General features: G+C 36.6%; 1 pseudogene; it reads left to right on the top strand.

Annotated features, from left to right (window-relative positions):
- Window positions 1-2,040: 2,040 nt before the first annotated feature.
- LOC144288469 (V-type proton ATPase subunit E 1-like) lies at window positions 2,041-2,722 on the top strand (annotated as a pseudogene).
- The last annotated feature ends 20,974 nt before the right edge of the window (window positions 2,723-23,696 follow it).

Genomic DNA, 23,696 nt, shown 5'->3' with positions numbered 1-23,696 from the left:
TCTAGTGAATCAAAGAAGTTATTTTACTAGAAGTTAGATAGTAAATGGATATTTAATTATAATTCATGAGTCATTATTGGTTATTAATACTAGTGCTCTGGTACTTTCTGTATAAGCTCTGCTTTAGGTGGATAATCTTCTGTTGATTATTAGGTACTCTATTTTTCTGTATAAATTTCTTCACAGTTCATTGGCTATTAATGCATGTTTCTGCCTTTAATATAGAACATTTAGAAAGTGTGCTTCAAAAATATCTCAAACTAAAAAAAAAAAAATCAAACTTACTGCATATCAATAATCACCAAAAGCTTCACTGGTCTAAATATTACATATCAAAGATTGTTTAAAGGGTATAATAAGTACATGTTGTCTGTCAGTCATTTATTTACCACATTCACATTTTTGCCATATCCAACAACCACCTTTGCTTAATATATTTCTGTAAAATGGCTCTATGTACTTATATGAATTTATTTTAAAAGGAAATATGTGTCACTACTGAAAATGGATCATGAAATTAATTTCCTAAAAAGAAGGTAATTTATAAAAAATAAAAAACACTATTACTACATTTAAAATTAAAATAAAAAATGAAATCAATTTTATATAAATAAAAACAAATTTATTCAAGCTATAAAATTAACTATCTGAAAAAAATGTACCTAAATGAGAAGAACATAATTATTTTTGACCAATCGATAATAAGATATTTTATTTAATATGCTTAGATTAAGAAAAAAATAATCTATTCAAAATGGGCTATTCTTGCCTTTTTTGTTATTATACAGTATTAAAAATCACATGTGTATGTTGTTGAATAAGAAAAAGATATTAACTTTCTTCTTTAATGCTTTTAGATGCTTAGAATTCCAGAAAAAAACTTACCCTTTCATTCAAAAAGCCATCTATAGTGATCTTCAAAATCTTTATTCTGTATGCATCAGGGTATTAGGAAATGTCAGCAAAGTAAGGGGAAATGTAGTTTACCTATTCAGCAGTACCATCCAGTTTGGGAATATACAAAGGAATTTTAGTACTACTTTTATCAGATATTGCAAGTCTCTTTTCAATGTTCAAAATATTTTTAATGAATTTTTTTGGTGAGTTATCCAGACAAGAAAATGATCCCAAGTCTCATAGTCAGGGCAGCCCGGGTGGCTCAGCGGTTTAGCACCACCTTCAGCCCAGGGCCTGATCCTGGAGTCCTGGGACCGAGTCCTATGTCGGGCTCCCTGCATGGAGCCTGCTTCTCCCTCTGCCTGCGTCTCTGCCTCTCTCTCTCTCTCTTTCTCTCTCTCTGTCTCTCATGAATAAATAAAATCTTTAAAAAATATTCTCATAGTCAAATAAGCTCCTAAGGCAGATATTTTTTCCTCCCTTCATAGTCTTTCCTGTTCCTTCAGCAACTGATCTTCCCAGTGATTCCTGTGTATGATTATGCAATGAAGAACTTGTATTTCCAGGCCTCCTGTGCAGCTAGATTTGCTATTTTGACTGCTCTGAGCAGTGGAATCCATGTGGAAGAAAAGGTGCATTTAACTTCCAGAAAATGTACTTAAAGGGAGGAAAAATGTCCTTTTCCTGTATTTTTTCTCCTTCCTTCTGGCTGGAAGCAAATGTGATGGTTTGAGCTGGAGCAGCTCTCTGGGACCTTGAGATGGAAACCATGATTCAAAAATTGTCTGAGAAGAACCAGAAGCTGAAGTTATTAAGCAAGGAAGCCAAAATCTGCACTGGATTTTCTTTTTCTCTTCCTTCCACCACCTCTTTCTTTCTTGCTTGCTTTTTTTTTTAAACTTTTATTTATTTGAGAGAGAGAGAGGAGAGAGGAAGAAAGCAGGAGAGCACAAGCATTGGAGAGGGAGAAGCAGGCTGCCCATCCATCAGAAAGCCCGATGTGGGGCTCGATCCCAGGACTCTGGGATCATGACCTGAGCCAATGGCAGCCATTTAACCAACTGAGCCACCCAGATGCCCCCAACCACCCCTTTCAAACCTGAGCCAGAGCCAGTTGTCCACCGGCCTAGCATCACCTTCACTATGACCCTCAGTGACGCCGATGTGCAAAAGCAGATTAAGTGTATGATGGCTTTTTTTTTTTTTTTTTTTTTTAACAAGAAGTCAACAAGAAAGCCAATGAAATAGATACGAAAGCAGAGGAAGAGTTCAACATTGAGAAAGGCCATCTTGGGCAAACCCAAAGACTGAAGATTATGAAATACTATGAGAAGAAAGAAAAGCAACTTGAATAGCAAAAGAAAATTCGGCTGTCCAATTTGATGAATCAGGCAAAGCCCAAAATCCTCAGAGGAGAGGTGACCTGATTACAAACCTACTAAATGGTGAAACAGAAGCTCTGCAAAGTGATAAAAGATACAACCAGGTACCAAGTGCTGCTGGATGAACTGGTCCTTCAGGGTTTGTACCAACTGTTGGAGTCCCAGGTGATTGTACCTTTCAGGACATAGGATTTCCTTCTGGTAAAGGCTACAGTGCCAAAAGTGATTCCTACGTACAAAATTGCCACCAAAAAGATGTTGATGTCCAAACTGATCAAGAAGACTACTTGCCTTAGGAGGTAGTGGTGGAGTTGAGATTTATAATGGGGACCATAGAATAAAAGTTTCCATACTCTAGAAAGCCAGCCAGGTCTCAAACCCAGCAGATATTGCCAGAAGTACAGGGAGCCTTCTTTGGACTGGAAGGTAGAGAAAGGTGTTGATCCACTGCTCTACTGCTCTGATGTGGAAGTTTCTGGTATTTGAAGAGATGAGATGTCTGCGTGACTTCCTTTTCACTTCCCTAATACTCTGTATTTATCAGTGGATACCCTTCTATAGCTAATGCCTGTGGCCTAATTGTTAACAATGAGAGGAAGATGGGATCCCTGGGTGGTGCAGTGGTTGAGCACCTGCCTTCCGCTCAGAGCATGATCCTGGAATCCCGGGATCAAGTCCTACGTCGGGCTCCCTGCATGGAGCCTGCTTCTCTCTCTGCCTATGTCTCTGCCTCTCTCTCTCTCTCTCTGTGTGTGTGTGTGTGTGTGTCTTTCATGAATAAACAAATAAAACCTTTTAAAAAAACAATGAAAGGAAGTTTCACTTATATGATGAGGAAACCTCCTTCCAACTCATCGAAAAGTAGCAGAACTTCCATTTGCTTATGTAGCATGATGGTAAAAGTAGCAAGTGATACTTGATACGTGAACTTCACCAAGTCTCTTCTTCTCTGGTTTCAGCTCTCCAATCTAGAGGGTGATGTATATGGTGTTCTCTGACATAAGTTTCGGCCCTTTAAGCTTGAAATGCATGGGAGGTATGCATTCCTTCCAGCAGTAGTAGCTTCACTGTTAACCTGTTTGGACCTAGAAGTGTTCCTCATCTGTAAATATGATTTAAAATCTATTCCATGAATGTGCTTAAAAACAAAAGGTTTACATGAAAAGAAAAAGGTGTAAAAAAGACTATACCTCTCATACCAGTAATTGTAGAGTACACATACCAATAACTTTGTGCCTGCATTTTTGCATGAGAAAAGTAAGCATTTATTTTTAGCCAATCTTAATTTGATGTTTCTGTCACTAGAATTAAGTCAAACAATCGTAAGAGGAAAAACTTTCCTTCCATTTTGAAATCATTTCCCATACATAGTTGTGTACTCTGGATGTTAATATAAACTTGCCTTCAGAGGTAAAGTAGGATTTAATGAATGGCCAAATTATATCTGTAATATGTACACATGTCACAGCCTATTCCTTTTATATGAGTGATTGTGTAGATTCCAGGTTTCATTGAAAAAATTATAAAGATCTTCTTACAACCCAAACAGATACACAAGAGCATTTCCCTGGAAACCCAAAGAGGTTCAATATGGAAAAAAAAAAAAAAAAAAACAGTTGTACATACTTATTACCCATATTTCTCAGAGCTGAGAAAAAAAAGTTAAAAAATCAGGAGTCTCCCTTTTATTTTACTGTAATAGTTTTATTATATACCAAGTTATTTCTACTAACTCTTCATGCATACCTTACATCATAAAGATTTCTTGTATATACAATGAGTAGATTTTTATACATTCAGGTACAAGAGCTTAAATATTGAGACTCTTTGAAAGTAACAATGGCTTAACTATCAGCACTACTTGACCAAAAGGTATTCCTAGTTTAGACTATTAATTGTTGTGATCTTATCAGTACAATAAGTTACTGATATTCTGTATATAACCTAAATGTATTATAGCATAATTCAGAAAAAAATAGTGTTGAATAAGATAAAATAATTAAAATAATATTCTTGGAGTTCTATGGCCACAGGACTTTGTCTCAGTCTTTCTGTTTAGGGTCTAGCATGCTAACATTTCGCTCTGGCTCATTCTCTCTGATCAGATGCAATGACAAACAAGCTGGTCAGTGACTTCAAGCAGAGAGTTTAATTCCTGCTCATTCTACTGTCTATCACGTCTTTTCCACTTAGAACCAAGGACAACAGTGTAACCTTTATCCAGGATACTGCTGTTCTCTTGGTAGAGTGAAAGAGATGAATGGCAAACCATAGGCCGGTTCTTAAAACTTTGTTCAGAAGTGACACACTACACAATTACTCACATTTTATTGACCAAAGCAATGCAGGTGAACAGACCTTGGGAAATATAATCCTCCCCAAAAGAATAGCATTATAAATACAGAAGAAGGTTTTTAAAAATCTAGCCTGTGATCTAATCACTCTGCTACCAAGGAGATACTTGGCTCACATCTCCTTGATAACATTATACCTGAATCTCTGGGTTAATAAGCTAATGATATTCGCTAGGAAGAAGTCTTTATCTAGGGAAGATTCTTAATGGGGTGCTCCTGGCTAAAGATGGCTTATAATTAAAAAAAAAAAAAATCTATGGATTTATGGGGTATGGCTCGCTGGAAAATGTCACACTAGCTGGTGGGAAATTGGAGATGTTTCATAAACATCAGGATACCCTGATATCCAAGGTAGTAACCCACATACCTCACTTAGAGATTGTGTCTATTCTTGGCCAAGAGTGAACATCCACCTTGGGAAAGAAAGAACCCAGGGGCTGCTCAGCACGACTTAGAAGTTTCTTCACTTTATCTGAGTCTCTTAATTATCTATATCCTTGAAATTATTAGTGGAACCTGATGTTGAGTATGATGTCTGACCCATTTGAGTTTGTTTTGACAAGTCAATCATCTGTGTTACTCAACAACTCATCTGGCCAAGCTTGATATCAGTGCAACAAAGGGAAAGCAAATATTTTTGAACACTAATGTAATCTACCATGCTCCTTATGCTTACTGATATATTTAGATTTGTTGTTGGCTTTTTATTCTGTCTCATAAAATTCTCTTCTTTGTGTGTGTGTTTTCTCTTTGCTTTCTATTTGATCAGTATTTATTGCTGTTATACTCTTTATTGGTTTGGACTTTTTATTTTATTTCTGGGACTTACTGGCAACCAGTGATTATTTTTTACTGTCTTCATCATTTTACTTTTTTCAGAATGTCATATAGTTAGAATTATACAGTATTTAACCTTTTCAGACTGGCTACTTTCACTTAGTAATGTGCCTTTAAGATTCCTCCATGACTTTCTGTGGCTTGATAGCTCATTTCTTTTTAGTGCTGAATAATATTCCATTGTCTGGATGTACCACAGTTTATTTATATATTCACCTATTGAAGAACATCTGGGTTGCTTCTAAATTTTGACAATTGTAATTAAAGCTGCTATATACATTTGTGTGAATGCATGGACACATTTTCAACCAGTCTGGATACATACCAAGAAATGTAATTGTTTTTTCATATGGTAAGAGTACATATTTAGTTTTATGAGAAGCCACCAAACTGCCTTCCAAAGTAACTGTAACATTTTGCACTTCCACCAGCAATGAGTGAGAGTTTCCATGAGTTTCCATTGTTTCATATCCTCAGCAGCATTTATGATCATCATTGTTTTGGATTTTAGCTTTTCTAATAGGTGTATAGAGGTATCTCATTTTATTTTTTTAAACATTTTATTTATTTATTCATGAGAGACACAGAGAGAGGCAGAGACACAGGCAGAGGGAGAAGCAGGCTCCATGCAGGGAGCCCGACATAGGACTCGGTCCCAGGACTCCAGGATCAGGCCCTGGGCTGAAGGCAGCCCTAAACCGCTGAGCCACCCAGGGATCCCTGAGGTATCTTGTTTTAATTTGCAATTCCCTAATGACACAAGATGTTGAAGATTTTAAAATACACTTATTTACCTTCAGTATATGTTCTTTGGTGATAGAACTGTTCTGAATTTTTTGCCTACTTTTAAGTTGGATTTTTTGTTTTCTTATTGCTGAGTTTTAAGAGTTCTTTGTATATTTTGGATACTCATCCTTCTATCATATATGCATTTTGCACTGATTGTTCTCCTAGTATATGGCTTGTCTTGCAGTTCTCTTAACTATGTTTTTCACAGAGCAGGAGTTTTTGATCTAATAACATCCAACTTATTATTTTGTTTTCTTTCATGAATTGTGCTTATGCTCTTGTATCTAAAAAGTCATCATCAAAAAACTTAAGTTCACATAATAAAACTTATGTGAACATAAGTTTTCTCTTGTGTTATCTTCTAAGCAGTTTTATAGTTTTACAGTTTGCATTAGGTCCACGGTTCATTTTGAGTTAATTTTAGTTGAATGTGTAAGGTCTGTGTCTAGATTGATTGACTGACTGATTTTGCATAATTATCCAGTTGTTTCAGCACCAGTAGTTGAAAAGACTATTGTTTTAGTTACCTCAAGCTGCTATAATAAAATACCCTAGACTGGGTGGTCTAAATAACAGATTTTTACTTTTCAGTTTAAACAGATTTCATTTTATTAATAGATTAAATTTAAGCAACAGATTTTTAGTTGTTTTGTTTTCGTTTTTTAAAGATTTTATTTATTTACTCATGAGAGACACAGAGAGAGAGAGAGAGACACACAGGCAGAGGGAGAAGCAGGCTCCATGCAGGGAGCCCGACATGGGACTCGATCCTGGGACTCCAGGACCAGCCCTGGGCCAAAGGCAAGCACTAAACCACGGAGCCACCCCAGGATCCCTGTTTTTGTTTTGTTTTGTTTTTTCCTTATAGTTCTGGAGACTGGAAGTCCAAGTCAGGGAGTCAGAGTGGTGAGTTTCTGGTGAGATCTCTCCCCCTGGCTTTTCAGTGGCTAATCTATTATTGTATACTCACGTGACTTCTTCTGTATACACATGCAGAGAGAGAGAGAGCAAACTTTCCAGTGTTTCTTCTTATAAGGACACTAATCCCATAGAATCAGAGCTCTACCTTTATGATCTCATTTGATCTTTTTCTTAATCTTTTTTTTACTTTTTAAAATGTTTTATAATTTTAATTTTTAACTTAAAAATTGTTTTTTAGAGAGAGAGAAGGCATACAGGGAAGGAGGAGGGAGGGAGAGAAAGAGAGAATGAGAGAGAGAGAGAGAGAGAGAGACTCTCAAGCAGGCTTCATGCACAGTGTAGAACCCATCGTGGGACATGATCTAATAACCCTGAGATCATGACCTGGGACAAAATCAAGAGTTGGATGTTTAACATAATGAGCCACCCACGCATCTCATTTAATCTTAATCATTTTCTTAAAGGCACTATCATAAATACTAACATGATCAGAAGTGTTAGGGCTTCAATGTGTGATTAAGGGGGCCCACAATTCCGTCCATGGCAACTATCCTTTATCCATTGAGGAAGGATTCAACTATCCTATTTCCATTGAATTGCTTCTGCTCCATCATCAAAGATCAGTTGACTATATTTGTATAGGTGTATTTCTTGTCTATTTCCATTGACCTATTTGCCTATTCTTTGGCCACTGCCACATTGTCTTGATTACTGTTTCTTTTAAAGAAGTCTGGAAGTTGGATAATATCTCTATATATGTGAAACATATATGGTGTATATACAACATGTATCATATATAATTTACAACATATATTTCTTGTTTCTCATGGCATTTGCTTTCTAGTTCGTTGTTTATTACATATTACTTATTTCTTTGCTTATTTCTAGTTTTTTTGCTTTTTTTCCCCCTTGACCTGCAGGTTCTCAGATGCGTGTAAAATCTCCAATTAATAGTTATTTGTATATTTATTTTCATTAGTATGTTTAAATAGCTCATGGCTGTAATGCTAGTTGCATTTGTATCTGTAATTATTCTATCTTCTTGAATTATTGTTCTCTTTTTTTAGCAAATAAGCTATTTTCATCTTTTATATTTTTATTTTATGATGTATTTTCACTGATACTAAAGTTCCCCTCTTTACTCTTATATTCCCTCCACATGGGCACAATACATTTGCTTTTATTTACTTGGGTGCTTTTTATAGTTTTTATGTTAAGTTTTGAACTCATCATATTCCCTCTAAATTTCTCTTTTTACAAGAGTAAACTTAAAGAAGGGAGAAAGAACCCCATGAAATTTTATTGTTCTAACAACGACTAGAAGAAAACAATTCAATAATTCTCTTTTCACTTATATAATCCACTTTACTACCTATCATGCATTTTTAAAAAAATTTCAGGGACACTTTAAATGTATTAATCAGGGCTCTTCAAAGAAGCAGAACCAACAAGATAGATAGACCAATAGATAGATAAAGATAGATGTAGAGAGAATTTATGTGTATATCTACCTATATATCCATATATCCATATATCCATATATATATATGTATATATATGTTCTAAGATATTGGTTTATTATAAGATATCATAAAGAGATTCATTATAAGATACTGGCTCATGCAGTTATGGAGTCTGAGAAGTCCCATAATCTGCTGTCTGCAAGCTAGAGGCCCAGGAAGGCTAGTGGTATAGTTTAAAGGTCAGAGAGCTAATGATCTAAGTCTCAAGGTCTGAGAACCAAAGGGGAAGAGGAGATTGATATCTCAGTTCAAGTTGTTATGAAGAAATAGTTAATCCTCCCTTCCTCTACCTGTTTATTCTATTCAGACCCTAAACATATTTAATGGTGCCTATCACATTGGGAAAGGCAATGTACTCCATTTAGTCTTCCACTTCAAATATTAATCTCTTCAGAAGTGCTCTCACAATCATGCCCAGAAATAATGCCTAATCACACATGTGGGCATTGCATGATTTAGTTAAGTTGGCACATGAAATTGATTATCACACGAAATCTATATATATTCGTGTATGTGTGTATATATATAAGTATAATTCCTAGAGGCCATATTTGCTTGTTTCTACTCTGTCATTTCTTTCTGTTTCATATCATGTGGTCTGACATTATTTTTTGTATACTATATTTTATTCTTTAAGCATTTTATTTTATTTTACTTAATTTTTTTAAGAGAGAGGAGAGAGCAAGAGAGCATGTGTGTGTGGTGGTTAGGAGAGGGCAGAGAAAGAGGGAGAGAGAATCTTAAGTTGGCCTCACACCCAGCACTGGTCAATCTCATGACCCTGAGATTATAACCTGAACCTAAATCAAGAGCTGGATGCTTAACCAACTGAGCCACCTAGGCACCTCTCTTGAAGCATTTAAACATGCTTATTTTAAATGGTCTTTACAAGTGTTTATCTGCATTATTATCATGCTAATTCTTCTTAATTGTGTGTGACAGCTTTCCATTGTGATGGTCCATGTCTGTGTGTGTTCTCTTTCGTGTTTTTAAAATTTTAAAGAGTTTATTTTCAGAACACTTTGCTTTCTGAAAGAGTATTATGTTTGGGGGTTGTGAGATTATTTCTACAAAGCATATTTACATTGGTCTCTACTGGTGTCCTATTGGTTTTGCTACTTCTAGAACAGTTTTCATGTTGTCTTCATTTGGGTTCTGCTACATCCTCACACTCATAAATGGTACCTTCTAGATTTTATCATCTCATGGTTTATTCTTTTATTCGATTTTATCATCTCATGGTTTATTCTTTTATTCTTAGAATCCTGTGAATGTGATAGATTTTTTTTTTTGTCATGTTTTGTTCAAGTAAATAATGATTTTTGTCTCCCTTTGATGAAGAGAGCAGTCCTTTGATGCTCTTGGCTTTATAAAATGGATTCTGTCTTTGTTCTCCAAGTAGCTTGAGCTTGGGGCTACCACTCTTGTAGGCATTATAATCTTAGACCCATACTTTAAAGTTGATATTATGAATCATCCCACATTCGCCACTATGGAAATTCCCACTGATGGTTCTGGCTTTAAATTCCTCATGTTTTCATGGCATTTTAGCTAAAGAGTTTTTTTTTTTTTTTCTTCAACGTTAGCTATTCATCTAATTCTTTTAATTTATTATTTATTCAATATTCCTGTGTGTTTGGAGTGGGAAAGTGGCATATCTATGTCAGGTTGGTCTATCATATTTACCAGATAGAATAACATCGTAAGAATATGTTTTCCTTAGAGTGGACTCTAGTGACTTACTCTTTTAGAATTAGCACCAAGTTCATTTAAGATTTATATATATATATATATATATTTAAGATTTATATTATTTGAAAAAAAGTAACAGTGTTACTAAACAGCTAATAAATTATGGGTTTATTTTACTCTAGTTATTTTCAAATGCATTAAATTATTTAATTGTTACATCAACTCAAGATAAGTCTATTATACAAGGAAGGAAATATAGAAAATTAATTTGTATAAGTCACCATAAAATCCATGGAGAATCTATGAAGTCTCATTCTGAATTCAGAGACCTTAAAAACATTATATCAAAGCAATACTGAATTAATACCTATATTCCCCCCTCAAAAAAATTATAGCATGACTTGCTAAAATGCTAGAAAGAGCAGAATGCAAGGAGGTTCAATGACATAAATAAAATATTGTGATTGATAAAGTTAGCAATTGACATTCAAAATTGCTTAAATAGAATTCATGCTTTACTTAGGCAAATAGAAAGATTTTGATATTTTAAAGACCAATTTTAAAGTCTAGTAATAATTATGGCTTAAATTGGTACAGTATAATACACATGTTTTGGATAATCTTATTTGTTTTCTATTTAAAAAAGTGAAAACAGCACAAATAATAGCATGAAATTCTACTTATTAGAGAGTATTTTAATGTTCCTAAAGAGTGATTCTTAAAACAGTAAATTCTAGATGATATCCTACAGAATCAAAGCCTATGTAAACAATTTAAACCTAGATTATCTGAAATAAAAGTATCTTTTGGAAGAATATTTGAAATATATTATCACTATTTAATTTTAAATCTACAGTTATCAAAAAATGTTTTGATAATATAACTCTAACAAAAAACCTAGCATCTTTCAGAAAGTAGATATTTTAATAAGTACTTAACATTTTGAAATATAATCATCATAATATTCAAAACGACATCAACTCGTGATGAGATGAGTTTCATTTAGGTATATGATCATATTTGTACAACTGCAGTCCACAGTTAGTTAAAAACAGTCTTTAAGAGAGGCTTTATTCTCAGTCTAATTTTCTCTTAAGTATAATCAAGGAGACTTAAATTCTACTATAAACAATCTAAAAAAAGGTTTTTTTCTCTCAAATCTAATCAAGAAACCAGTCTTGCCATTTTAATCTACATGCCTACAGCTGGTCTTCGACCAGTTTAAACAGAAAGTCTATAATGTAATAGATTGTGTTATAATCTTAAGTGTGAAGGCCCAGCAATTTTATGCAATTTGCATCATAGATTTTGATGAAAATGGTACCCCTTGGAGTTGAGCAGATCACAAGCTACATAGTTGTTCAAGGCAACCTTGGGTGAAGGAAAGGCTATTTACAGTAACTCACAAGAAAGGAAGCAAAGAGAATAAATATGAAGACATAGCAGTACTATTGATGGCTATGGCACTGTGATTAAGGAGGAGAATCACATTTATTTATTAGGAAGTATTGAAAAGTAGAGAAACTATCCACACCAAAAGCTGGATGTAGACCATTTCATATTCTAAGTTCTCAAACCTCCTCTGGGACAGATGCTAAGGTTACCCTTACTATAAGATATTGGGTTTGGGTCTCCCTAGGCTGGTTCAGATTTTTGCGCATATACATTCTCATGTAGTCATTATGATGAGCTTGAGAAGTATGTATTATTCGCCCTGTATATTTGCTGAGGCAGCTGAAATTTAGGAATGTTAAGGACTTGCTCATGTGTCAGGATCCAAGTTTCCCCCCTTATCTTTCCTCTATGCTTCCCCCTATGCATTTGTGAGCACTTAAGAATTAGTAGGTTTCACTTTTACCTAATATACTAATGAAACATAAATTAGTGTTATAATATTGACAGGGTTTTTTTTTTTTTTTTTTTGTAAAATAGGGTCATCTTTCATACTGATGCCACTTTTATTTCAGTTATTTCTTATGTCTTTGCTCAAACTCATGTTTATGCAAATAATATCTAAACTCTTCTAAAGCAAGCAATCTATTCTTGTCACAAACTATTTCTTTGCCACTCCCTTCTTATTCTTGAAATTTGATTTCCAGCTTCAATGGCTTCCTCACATAGTGATTTTTTTTTCTTCATTCTTGTTCTGCTTGACTTTTCTATAACATTAAACTTATTGATCATCCATTTCTGTTTTTAGCTCCTTTTATTTGCATGATGCTGAAGTGGTCCTCTGTCAACTGTCCTTTTGATCACTGACCATCCATGCATTCTGTAGTCTCCACCTTGTTTGGCTTGGCTTCACTAAGCCGTTTCCCCAGTTATTTCCTCATTTTTAAGTAGGCCTCCCAAAGCTTAATCTTAAACCATAAAGTCTCTTTTTTCTGTGTGCTTGATACATTATCACTTAATAGTCATTGAATCACTTTTATGTTAGCAACTCTATTGTCATAATAAATCATGACAGTTTTAGGTGTTTAAAACCATACACATATATTATCTAGGAGCTCTCAAGGTATGGAGTCTAGGCATAGGGTGAAATCACTGTGTCAGCAGGCTACATTCCTTTTTGGAATTTTAGGGATGAACCTTCCTCCAAGATCATCCAGCTTCTTGTAAGAATTCGTTTCCAAACAGTGTAGAACTGAGGTTCCCATTTCCTTGCTAGCTGTTGGCCAGGGATTGCTTTTAGTTTTTCAAGATTCCTTCCATTCCTTGGAACATTGCATCCACTCTCCATGTACAAAGTCAGCAACAGTGGGTTGAGTCATGTTTCCAGTATCTCTTGAGCTTTCTTTCTGCCTAACCTGTCCTCTGCCTCTCTCTTCAGGGATCTCTATCTAACTTTTCTGCCTTCCTCTTTTGCTTTTAGTGATTACAATGGGCCCACCTGAATAATCTAGGATATTCTTCTTACCTTAAACTGAATTGATTAGTAGTTTTAATTCCACCTGCAAAATTCTTCACCAAAGTACATAGGTTACTATTCTGTTGAATACCCAAGAAACGGGAATTGGAGGGTAAAGCACATCTTAGAAATCTGACTATCTCAGTTACTTATATATTTAGCCCAACACTAGTCAAATATTTTCAGTTTTTAATGGTATTCCCACTTGCGTGTTCCCCAAAACTAATTTTTCACAAAAAATTGACTTTTTTTACGTTTTCCTATTCTGTCTACATAACTACTCTAAGAGATAGTATCTCAGACTCTTCAATTAGAATTCATTTTTCCTTTTTTCTTTTTTTTTACCTCTTAATCTTCTGCATCAGAATTAGCTAATTCTTTGTGATAGCTTTCAGCTTAGCTCCATCTTATTTTTGCATGATATCATCCTTTCTCATGTTAACACTGATTGCGAAAATGAATTTAGTGTAAATGCTGTCATCAAATGTCAATCTATTATTGTATGCTGGCAAATAAAATGTCCTTAAATAGTTTCTGTTTAATACTTGGAACATTAGCACAAAGTTGATTTTATAGCCATAATGCTAATCATGTTTTTAATTTGCCTGAGCATATGCATCTTTACATTTATTTCCTTTTGAAAATCTGACCTTGTGTCTTTTAAGTTACCCATGAGATTTATGTGCCTTCTGCAATTGGCTTTTTTCATTTTTCTACTCAGGAAAAAAAGTAAATAATTATATTATTGCTTCTAATAGTTGACCAGTCCCTAAAGATAATAGAGCCTTGGCCTTCTGTCTTGAATTGATGTAAATATTTATTAGTTCAATGTAAATAATATGCATTTAATTATTTCTATAAAACAAGTACTGATTTAGGACAAAGATAGGTTGATTCTGGAATGGTCCAGTTCTTGTAAAGATTATAGTCAATATAGGGAGATAAATTATAAAACTACTTTCAAATATCAACAAACAAAGCACACACACATATGGGGCTGTAATTGCAGAGACTGGATTTTATTTACTTTTTTAATTCTATATGTGATGAGAAAAGTAACTGAGAAATTACTAAATACACACATGCGGGATGCCTGGGTGGCTCATTGGTTGAGCGTCTGCCTTTGGCTTAATGTAAGGTCCTGGGATCGAATCCCACATTGGGCTCCCCACAGAAGTCTGCTTCTCCCTTTGCCTATGTCTCTGCCTCTCTCTGTGTGTCTCTCATGAATAAATAAATAAACTCTTTAAAAATAAATAAATAAATAAATAAATAAATACATACATACACACATGCACGTATGCGCCTGCAGAGTCAAACGTATGAGGAAGTGCAAAAAGTACTTCCAAGAATTGGCTACGTTGGGACCTCTGGGTGGCTCAGCAGTTGAGCATCTGCCTTTGGCTCAGGGTGTGATCCTGGTCCTGGGATTGAGTCCCACATCAGGCTTCCTGTGAGGAGCCTGCCTTTCCCTCTGTCCATGTCTCTGCCTCTCTCTCTGTGTCTCTCATGAATAAATACATTAAAAAATCTTTTAAAAAAAGAAAAAGAAAGAATTGGCTACATATTCCCAAAAGCCATGGTTTTGATTGTTAGCACAGTTAAATTATTGATATATAGAGAAAAAAAATTAAGTAAAGCCATTGCTTTAGGCAGGATGTTGGTAGGTTAATGGTGCCATCTCAGATCTCAGGGTTTAGTCCTCTGCTCACTCAAAGTCATTGCAAACTGAAAGTTTACTGAGGTCAATGACTGATTACAATTAAACTTTTAGCTTGGTACCTCCCCATCATAATTGTGTTTCACTTGAGAACCAAGGAATATAAAAGGCCACGTCCACATAGGGGGGAAATTAAACCAGGGTAAAATTTGTGCACACTGAGAGAGTGAGCAAATGCCAGTTATAAATGGAGTTAAGTACATTTGAGGACCAGTTTGATATTTTTAGATGGTTGAGGGTATTATGAAACTCATTTTTCTCTATATATAATTGCAATTGCAATTGGAGCCCTGAAACACTATGTTAGAAATCTTACTACCCCAAGGCTGCCATGCTGTGAGGAAGCCATGCTACATAAACATGCTACATGTGGATCTTCTGAACAGTGGTCTTAGTGTTGCTATTATCCTAGCCTAATTCTAGACATGGGAGTAAGTTTGAAATAGTTCTAGCCCTAGCCATCAAGTTACTTATAGTCTTAGAGGCCTTCTGGTTGGAACCTCAGCAAACATGGAGCAAAACCAAACAAAAACCATACCTTTCATTATGCCCTATTTGAGTTCCTGACCCACAGGATCTATGAATGTAATGTAATGGGTTGTTCTAAGACACTAAGTTTTGGAGTAATTTGGTATAAAATAAAAGTAAGGGGAAAAGATACAATAAGAATTGTTTCAAAAAAAAAAAAAGAATTGTTTCAATTTTTTGCATGAATCATTGTGACTATGCTATGGCAGGATACTGTACATTTTTATTTTTTTATTTTTTATTTTTTTTAAAATTTTTTACTGTACATTTTTATACTAACATATTTATAAAGACATCCACCAAATAAAGTGAATAAAAGTAAAATGCACGTATAAGCTAACTAGAAATCTGCATCAAAAATATTTTATTATAACTGCTTTAGCCTTCAATAACCCACATAATTATCTCATATTTCTATTTTCAGAATGTGTAGTATAGTACATGGCACATGATAGAAGCCCATTCTTTTTTTTAATCAGCTTTTTTATTCAATGGTGTGGATGGCACAAAATAGAGGCAAAAATTGAAGGATGACACGGAAAAATGGTTTCTACATTTGGAAATTACTGGGAAACCTCTTTAATGGGATAGATAATTAATTTTTTCAGGTATTAACTAAAGTATTATCTACATCTCTCCAAACTACAAAAGTGTCATAGAACTATAATTACACTGATTTCTCACTTTTGTTTGAAAGATGAACAGAAAAGCCCTCCACTATGTGAAAGGAAATCAACTGTGAGCATACTGATCTAATTTGCAATCGGAATAAAGAGAAAACATTTCTAAGTACTTAATATTAGGACAAAAGCAAATTATGCTTTTAAGTTCAATTGAATTCATATGCAAGGTTATTATGCAATAAGGTGAAAGATGATTCAATCCCTTTAAATAGTCTATGGGATTTTTCTTTGACAATATTCTTTATACTATATCATGCTCATTCATTAGAGTATATTAGCTATACTCAAAGTGTTGTAGGCAGCCTTATTTTAAGGCAACAGCAACCTTAATTAAGGATTAAGATCAGACTCTTAGTTAATATTTGAATCATCTTGAAATTATTCTAGGTACTTCCCTTTTTCTTTTTAATAGATAACCGTGACTATGTTACAGAAAAAAGTAGGTGAATAGGTTAAAATGGGGAAGATGTTACTTTTATTGTATTTATGAATAGGTTAAAATCACAATATTCCATTAATTGGTCAAACACATTCCTGGCGACTCAACTTCTAAGCTGAATGCTGTGATTAGTGATGCCTTCCCTATGTCTAAAGGATTAGTCAGGGCCTTAGAGTAAAGATAGATTCGGGGCAGAAAACTCCCACATCTCCTGTTGTTTAAGATAAATAGCAGAGGTAAATCAACCAGCTCTTTCACAATTTCTGTCATACCCCCAAGAGAGTGGACTTTTGATTGTTAAAGTGACAACATGATGAATCTCAGTATGAAATGTCAGTCACACCTCATTACTTTATCTCATTCTTTTGTCCAGCTTTTGGAAGGCAATCTTTCCTCTGGATGCATTTACTGATTTGGTGCCTTACATTCATGCCAACCTTTGAGGACAACTTCTCTTTCCTTTCTTCTCAGAAATACAACTTATGCCATAAAGTATGTGGTGAATTACTTTCTTGGAATGCTAGTACTATCTCATTTTAGTGAGTTTCTTTATTGGATCCCCGTACTTCTCAAGGAATTTTGCAAACTTTAATTTCCTCTCTCCATGTCTCTCTGCCTCTGTCCCTGTCTCTTTGTCTGTCTCTGTCTCTTCTTCTTCTCTCTCTCTCTTTCTCTCTCTCTCTCTCTCTCTCTCTCACACACATACACAATACACACCAGTACATAGTCATTCACATTCACTTAAACAATATCATGATAGAAAAGTAAACTGCATTTCCCTGTTTCAAGTTTTGATAAAACATACTTTAATTCTGCAGTGTTGGTGAAAAAGAAAAAATAAAAGTACAGAAACAAAGGCTTTGAGCACATTCTGTTAGTGTTGAAAAATAATTTGCAATTAAGCATCTTAAAAGAAACTACTTACTAATTTTACTAAGCACCATTATCAAGAATGAGTCTCATTAACTGCCAAAAGCACCCCAGATTTAAACTCTTTCTTCTAAAATGAACAAAAGACTGTGAATTATTCTAAAAAGTATGCATGCAATCTGTTACTGAAATATATTTCATTTGTTTACATGGATTTTAAAATGGTAAGTAAATGGGAAGAAAGAGTTTAATAAAAAGGCTATAAAATTGCCTCATCCTGCTGGTAATAAACATGTTTATTGCAATAGTCATATAGCTGCACTTGCTTAAAAAAATTAGTTATTCACTTGTGGATCTTATCTGAACTTACTATGCCGTGCTTGAATTCTTGGACTTACGAGAGTCATTGGAATGTGTAGTATCTCATAATACTATCACCACCAAAAGTCTTCCCTTTGCTCAAAATCCTATTTTCCATTCACAACTGGTATTGAATTTCTCTGTGTTTTGTTAGTTCATAGATATATAATGAAACTAGAGAGAGGGGGGAGGAGCAAGACGGCGGAAGAGCAGGGTCTCCAAATCACCTGTCTCCACCAAACTACCTAGAAAACCTTCAAATCATCCTGAAAATCTATGAATTCGGCCTGAGATTTAAAGAGAGACCAGCTGGAATGCTACAGTGAGAAGAGTTCGCGCTTCTATCAAGGTAGGAAGACGGGGAAAAAGAAATAAAGGAACAAAGGCCTCCAAGGGGGAGGGGCCCCGCGAGGAGCCGGGCTGAGGCCGGGGCGAGTGTCCCCAGGACAGGAGAGCCCCGTCCCGGAGGAGCAGGAGCTGCACCGACCTTCCCGGGGGAAAGGGGCTCGCGGGGAGGTGGAGCAGGACCCAGGAGGGCGGGGATGCCCTCGGGCTCCCGGGGACAGTAACAGACACCTGCGCCCCGGGAGAGTGCGCCGAGCTCCCTAAGGGCTGCAGCGCACGGCGGGGCCCGGAGCAGCTCGGGGGGCTCGGGGGGCGGCTCCGCGGAGGGGGCTGCGCGGCCCGGGAGCGCGAATCCACCAGCGCAGGCCCCGGAGCACAGGGCGCCGGGACACAGCCCAGGATCCCGCCTCCCCCGGGACAGGCAGAGGCCGGGAGGGCCCAGGACAGCGAGGACGCTCCTGCCCCAGCTGAGCACATCAGCGGCCCCGCCCCGGAGCCTCCAGGCCCTGCAGACTGAGTTCCTGCCGGAGCTGAATCCAGGTTTCCAGAGCTGCCCCGCCACTGGGGCTGTTCCTCCTGCGGCCTCACGGGGTAAACAACCCCCACCGAGCCCTGCACCAGGCTGGGGCACAGCAGCTCCCCCAACTGCTAACACCTGAAAATCAGCACAACAGGCCCCTCCCCCAGACCAGCTAGACGGACAACTTCCAGGAGAAGCCAAGGGACTTAAAGAACACAGAATCAGAAGATACTCCCCTGTGGTTCTTTTTTTTTTTTTTTTTTTTGGGTTTTTTTTTGGTTTTTTTTTTTGGTTTTTTTGTTGTTGTTGTTTTGTTTTGCTTTTTGATTTGTTTCCTTCCCCCACCCCCCCTTTTTTTTCTCCTTTCTTTTTCTTTCTCTTTTTCTTCTTTTTTTTTCTTTCGTTTTTTTTTTCTCTTCCCTTTTTTTTCTCTTTCTCTTTTCTTTCCTTCTTTCTCTCCTCTCTTTTTCTCTTTTTCCCATTACAACTTGCTTTTGGCCACTCTGCACTGAGCAAAATGACTAGAAGGAAAACCTCACCTCAAAAGAAAGAATCAGAAACAGTCCTCTCTCCCACAGAGTTACAAAATCTGGATTACAATTCAATGTCAGAAAGCCAATTCAGAAGCACTATTATACAGCTACTGGTGGCTCTAGAAAAAAGTATAAAGGACTCAAGAGACTTCATGACTGCAGAATTTAGAGCTAATCAGGCAGAAATTAAAAATCAATTGAATGAGATGCAATCCAAACTAGAAGTCCTAACGACGAGGGTTAGCGAGGTGGAAGAACGAGTGAGTGACCTAGAAGACAAGTTGATAGCAAAGAGGGAAACTGAGGAAAAAAGAGACAAACAATTAAAAGACCATGAAGATAGATTAAGGGAAATAAACGACAGCCTGAGGAAGAAAAACCTACGTTTAATTGGGGTTCCCGAGGGCGCCGAAAGGGACAGAGGGCCAGAATATGTATTTGAACAAATTCTAGCTGAAAACTTTCCTAATCTGGGAAGGGAAACAGGCATTCAGATCCAGGAAATAGAGAGATCCCCCCCTAAAATCAATAAAAACCGTTCAACACCTTGACATTTAATTGTGAAGCTTGCAAATTCCAAAGATAAAGAGAAGATCCTTAAAGCAGCAAGAGACAAGAAATCCCTGACTTTTATGGGGAGGAGTATTAGGGTAACAGCAGACCTCTCCACAGAGACCTGGCAGGCCAGAAAGGGCTGGCAGGATATATTCAGGGTCCTAAATGAGAAGAACATGCAACCAAGAATACTTTATCCAGCAAGGCTCTCATTCAAAATGGAAGGAGAGATAAAGAGCTTCCAAGACAGGCAGCAACTAAAAGAATATGTGACCTCCAAACCAGCTCTGCAAGAAATTTTAAGGGGGCCTCTTAAAATTCCCCTTTAAGAAGAAGTTCAGTGGAACAGTCCACAAAAACAAAGACTGAATAGATATCATGATGACACTAAACTCATATCTCTCAATAGTAACTCTGAATGTGAACGGGCTTAATGACCCCATCAAAAGGCGCAGGGTTTCAGACTGGATAAAAAAGCAGGACCCATCTATTTGCTGTCTACAAGAGACTCATTTTAGACAGAAGGACACCTACAGCCTGAAAATAAAAGGTTGGAGAACCATTTACCATTCGAATGGTCCTCAAAAGAAAGCAGGGGTAGCCATCCTTATATCAGATAAACTAAAATTTACCCCAAAGACTGTAGTGAGAGATGAAGAGGGACACTATATCATACTTAAAGGATCTATTCAACAAGAGGACTTAACAATCCTCAATATATATGCTCCGAATGTGGGAGCTGCCAAATATATAAATCAATTATTAACCAAAGTGAAGAAATACTTAGATAATAATACACTTATACTTGGTGACTTCAATCTAGCTCTTTCTATACTCGATAGGTCTTCTAAGCAAAACATCTCCAAAGAAACGAGAGCTTTAAATGATACACTGGACCAGATGGATTTCACAGATATCTACAGAACTTTACATCCAAACTCAACTGAATACACATTCTTCTCAAGCGCACATGGAACTTTCTCCAGAATAGACCACATATTGGGTCACAAATCGGGTCTGAACCGATACCAAAAGATTGGGATTGTCCCCTGCATATTCTCGGACCATAATGCCTTGAAATTAGAACTAAATCACAACAAGAAGTTTGGAAGGACCTCAAACACATGGAGGTTAAGGACCATCCTGCTAAAAGATAAAAGGGTCAACCAGGAAATTAAGGAAGAATTAAAAAGATTCATGGAAACTAATGAGAATGAAGATACAACCGTTCAAAATCTTTGGGATGCAGCAAAAGCAGTCCTAAGGGGGAAATACATCGCAATACAAGCATCCATTCAAAAACTGGAAAGAACTCAAATACAAAAGCTAACCTTACACATAAAGGAGCTAGAGAAAAAACAGCAAATAGATCCTACACCCAAGAGAAGAAGGGAGTTAATAAAGATTTGAGCAGAACTCAACGAAATCGAGACCAGAAGAACTGTGGAACAGATCAACAGAACCAGGAGTTGGTTCTTTGAAAGAATTAATAAGATAGATAAACCATTAGCCAGCCTTATTAAAAAGAAGAGAGAGAAGACTCAAATTAATAAAATCATGAATGAGAAAGGAGAGATCACTACCAACACCAAGGAAATACAAACGATTTTAAAAACATATTATGAACAGCTATACGCCAATAAATTAGGCAATCTAGAAGAAATGGACGCATTCCTGGAAAGCCACAAACTACCAAAACTGGAACAGGAAGAAATAGAAAACCTGAACAGGCCAATAACCAGGGAGGAAATTGAAGCAGTCATCAAAAACCTCCCAAGACACAAGAGTCCAGGGCCAGATGGCTTCCCAGGAGAATTTTATCAAACGTTTAAAGAAGAAATCATACCTATTCTCCTAAAGCTGTTTGGAAAGATAGAAAGAGATGGAGTACTTCCAAATTCGTTCTATGAAGCCAGCATCACCTTAATTCCAAAGCCAGACAAAGACCCCGCCAAAAAGGAGAATTACAGACCAATATCCCTGATGAACATGGATGCAAAAATTCTCAACAAGATACTGGCCAATAGGATCCAACAGTACATTAAGAAAATTATTCACCATGACCAAGTAGGATTTATCCCTGGGACACAAGGCTGGTTCAACACCCGTAAAACAATCAATGTGATTCATCATATCAGCAAGAGAAAAACCAAGAACCATATGATCCTCTCATTGGATGCAGAGAAAGCATTTGACAAAATACAGCATCCATTCCTGATCAAAACTCTTCAGAGTGTAGGGATAGAGGGAACATTCCTCGACATCTTAAAAGCCATCTATGAAAAGCCCACAGCAAATATCATTCTCAATGGGGAAGCACTGGGAGCCTTTCCCCTAAGATCAGGAACAAGACAGGGATGTCCACTCTCACCACTGCTGTTCAACATAGTACTGGAAGTCCTAGCCTCAGCAATCAGACAACAAAAAGACATTAAAGGCATTCAAATTGGCAAAGAAGAAGTCAAACTCTCCCTCTTCGCCGATGACATGATACTCTACATAGAAAACCCAAAAGTCTCCACCCCAAGATTGCTAGAACTCATACAGCAATTCGGTAGCGTGGCAGGATACAAAATCAATGCCCAGAAGTCAGTGGCATTTCTATACACTAACAATGAGACTGAAGAAAGAGAAATTAAGGAGTCGATCCCATTTACAATTGCACCCAAAAGCATAAGATACCTAGGAATAAACCTCACCAAAGATGTAAAGGATCTATACCCTCAAAACTATAGAACACTTCTGAAAGAAATTGAGGAAGACACAAAAAGATGGAAAAATATTCCATGCTCATGGATTGGCAGAATTAATATAGTGAAAATGTCAATGTTACCCAGGGCAATATACACGTTTAATGCAATCCCTATCAAAATACCATGGACTTTCTTCAGAGAGTTAGAACAAATTATTTTAAGATTTGTGTGGAATCAGAAAAGACCCCGAATAGCCAGGGGAATTTTAAAAAAGAAAACCATATCTGGGGGCATCACAATGCCAGATTTCAGGTTGTACTACAAAGCTGTGGTCATAAAGACAGTGTGGTACTGGCACAAAAACAGACATATAGATCAGTGGAACAGAATAGAGAATCCAGAAGTGGACCCTGAACTTTATGGGCAACTAATATTCGATAAAGGAGGAAAGACTATCCATTGGAAGAAAGACAGTGTCTTCAATAAATGGTGCTGGGAAAATTGGACATCCACATGCAGAAGAATGAAACTAGACCACTCTCTTTCACCATACACAAAGATAAACTCAAAATGGATGAAAGATCTAAATGTGAGACAAGATTCCATCAAAATCCTAGAGAAGAACACAGGCAACACCCTTTTTGAACTCGGCCATAGTAACTTCTTGCAAGATACATCCACGAAGGCAAAAGAAACAAAAGCAAAAATGAACTATTGGGACTTCATCAAGATAAGAAGCTTTTGCACAGCAAAGGATACAGTCAACAAAACTCAAAGACAACCTACAGAATGGGAGAAGATATTTGCAAATGACATGTCAGATAAAGGGCTAGTTTCCAAGATCTATAAAGAACTTATTAAACTCAACACCAAAGAAACAAACAATCCAATCATGAAATGGGCAAAAGACATGAACAGAAATCTCACAGAGGAAGACATAGACATGGCCAACATGCATATGAGAAAATGCTCTGCATCACTTGCCATCAGGGAAATACAAATCAAAACTACAATGAGATACCACCTCACACCAGTGAGAATGGGGAAAATTAACAAGGCAGGAAACAACAAATGTTGGAGAGGATGCGGAGAAAAGGGAACCCTCTTACACTGTTGGTGGGAATGTGAACTGGTGCAGCCACTCTGG

Source organism: Canis aureus, chromosome 18 (assembly GCF_053574225.1).
Source record: "Canis aureus isolate CA01 chromosome 18, VMU_Caureus_v.1.0, whole genome shotgun sequence".
NCBI classification, from domain to species: Eukaryota; Metazoa; Chordata; class Mammalia; order Carnivora; family Canidae; genus Canis; species Canis aureus.
This window is presented reverse-complemented; position numbering and strand designations above follow the sequence as displayed.